This window comes from Brachypodium distachyon, chromosome 4 (assembly GCF_000005505.3).
Source record: "Brachypodium distachyon strain Bd21 chromosome 4, Brachypodium_distachyon_v3.0, whole genome shotgun sequence".
Lineage (NCBI taxonomy): Eukaryota > Viridiplantae > Streptophyta > Magnoliopsida > Poales > Poaceae > Brachypodium > Brachypodium distachyon.
The window spans coordinates 11,814,522-11,816,935 of record NC_016134.3 but is presented as its reverse complement, the minus strand read 5'-3'; the positions used below and the strand labels follow the sequence as shown (position 1 = coordinate 11,816,935).

The window sequence follows — 2,414 nt, the reverse complement described above, 5'->3', positions numbered from 1 at the left end:
GTTCCGTACCCTATGGGTGCGCAGGGATAACTCCTAATCACTGGGAGTAATGCGCGGAATGGCCTTAACTACTCTATTTGGGGGGGAGAGTTATGGCGGAAATCTCGCGCCCACTACTCCGCTTTTGGCGGCGCCGTACACGGGGCAGCGAAGGGACGCGGGCCCGCGACTGATCGGGGGCCCACGCATCAGTTAAGGGCGTAGCCTGGCAACCGGCTAGGAAGAGACCCTTCTGGGAACAAGTGATGCCGGCCCACGCCCGGGGGCTACTGTCGCACCAGTGGCACACGGGGTACCACCGCTGTGCGACGCGTGGCCCCCTCCCCCGGGTACCGGGATGGTCTCATCCCGGGGAGCGCCGACGAGCTTCCCGGCAAGCTACCAGCCCGAAAGGGGCCAGCCGGGCTTCTGGGAATATTCCCGCTTAGGCACCTCTCGGGAAGCTGCTTCCCGGGAGGAGGTTCTCGGGTGCGCTGGGCCCGGGTGCTTCCTGGGCCGACTTGCGGGGACTGAGGGTTCCCGGACGCGTGCCCCCGCCTCGGGTCGTGGGGCCCACTGGACAGCGTCACGCGGGCGCGTGAAGGGCGCGGAACGCGCGGTCCCACCAAGGCAAGGAGTAAGGCGTGCAGCTCAGTAAACGAACCGACCGACGGGTAGTTACCCGTCCGATCCAAGGAACAGTGGTTGTCCAATCCTACCCTAGGGTCCTAGGCCCCTAGCAGCGGAGGTGGCACCCATGCATGCCACCAGCTCACCAGGGAGAGTTGCGTGACTCCCCGTTGGACACTTGTAGCCCATGCACCGTGGCACGTGTGGCATCCCCTTGTGTATAAAAGGAGGACCCATGCCAACGGTCAAGGGGGTTAGGGGGTTGACGGGTCAGACAGTTGGAGAGGGGAGTCAGTTGGTCAGTTAGTTGGTTCGGACGAAGCTCGCTCCATATATGCTTACTGGCTCCAGTAGGTAGCCAGCGGAGGGTAGTGAAGAGTGCCTAGCCACTGAGAGAAAGCCCGGGAGCTTGCCCGGCAACCTGTAAACATTTGATCCGTAATCAATATCAGCTCAGGCAGGCAGGACGTAGGGTTTTACACCTCCGGGTGGCCCGAACCTGGGTAAAAAATGTGCGTGCGTCTGTTCTTGGACTAGCGCGTACCCCTAGCACTTTGCCTTGCCGGCCCCGTAGGGCTTCATCGGCCGTGCCGGCGATCATCTGGTCTCCACCCCAAACGCCCCTACCGAACCTAAAAGGGGGACGTGGCTGCACGCCCCCGGTGTCGGAGCACCGAGCGACGACAGGCTGGCCTTTTACCTTTCGCACGACTTGTTGAGGCAACTCGTGCGGAAATCGTAGAGGGCGAGCGACGAGGCTTCAACTCTACACGGGTACAAATTGACCACTCGCTGCTGAGCTGCTTAGTGGACAGATGGAGGCCCGAGACACACACGTTTCACTTTCGCTGGGGAGAGATGGCTCCTACTCTCCAGGATGTGTCGATGCTGCTGGGACTACCATTGGTGGGTGATCCCATAGGACCGTTGCAGGCACTAGCTGATTGGCAAGAGGGTATGGCACTACGCTTTCAAGGTATGTGTTAATTCGTGCCCTGTGTTTTAATTTGTTTGTACTTTATGTGGAACTATGTGTTAATTTGTGCCCTACGTTTTCAAGGTATTCTTGCCGGAGCTGGGCCACTCACCTCGGAGGCTTACGGACCTAAGCTAGATTGGTTGCTCAATTACCAGGTTAGATCGATGTGTTTTAAGTTAATATATCTAACTCATATACTTGCATGAGTTTACTAACACTTGGTTTTTGTTGCATGCAGATTTAGAAGTTTGGATATCCAGAGACCCAAATGACTGAGCCTCAGATCACTCGGAGCCTGGAGGCATATATAATGTGGCTTCTCGGGAAGGTGATGTTCACCGAGAACCACGTCACCACCATTAGCGCACGCTAGATCCCTATTGCAGTGGAGATCGCGAATGCAACTTGTGGTGACGACATCACACAGAGGAGTTGGGGTTCGGCCATCTTAGCGGCTACGTACCGAGGTATGTGAAACGATTGCCAGCTTGCGTCGCCCAAGTCAGCCCTGCTTGGATGTCCTTTATTGTTGCAGCTCTGGTCGTGGGAGAGGTTTTCTATCGGCCGACCAGACGTTACGGGTGATCAACCTAACCCTGAGCAGGAGTTGTTTGACTTAGAACACATCGACCTGCCTACTTTCGCGACAATTTGGACGCGTAGCAAGGTATGTCGAATGTGAAATTCATACATGAGTTTACATAAACGATGAATGAAGCTAACTTCTTTTTTTTATAGAGACGCTTTGCACACGATCAGGTCAGGAATTGCTACCCATCATTCAATGAGCAGTTCGACGTGTTGCACTCGGAGGCGGTTGTCTGGG

The 2,414-nt window shown here is 56.3% G+C and overlaps 1 long non-coding RNA gene across 1 annotated transcript; it reads left to right on the top strand.

Annotated features, from left to right (window-relative positions):
• The first annotated feature begins 1,684 nt into the window (after nucleotides 1-1,684).
• On the top strand, nucleotides 1,685-2,414 carry LOC112272359. Its single transcript, XR_002966059.1, has 3 exons — nucleotides 1,685-1,743; nucleotides 1,827-2,255; nucleotides 2,327-2,414. It is a non-coding gene; the product is annotated as an uncharacterized LOC112272359 (long non-coding RNA).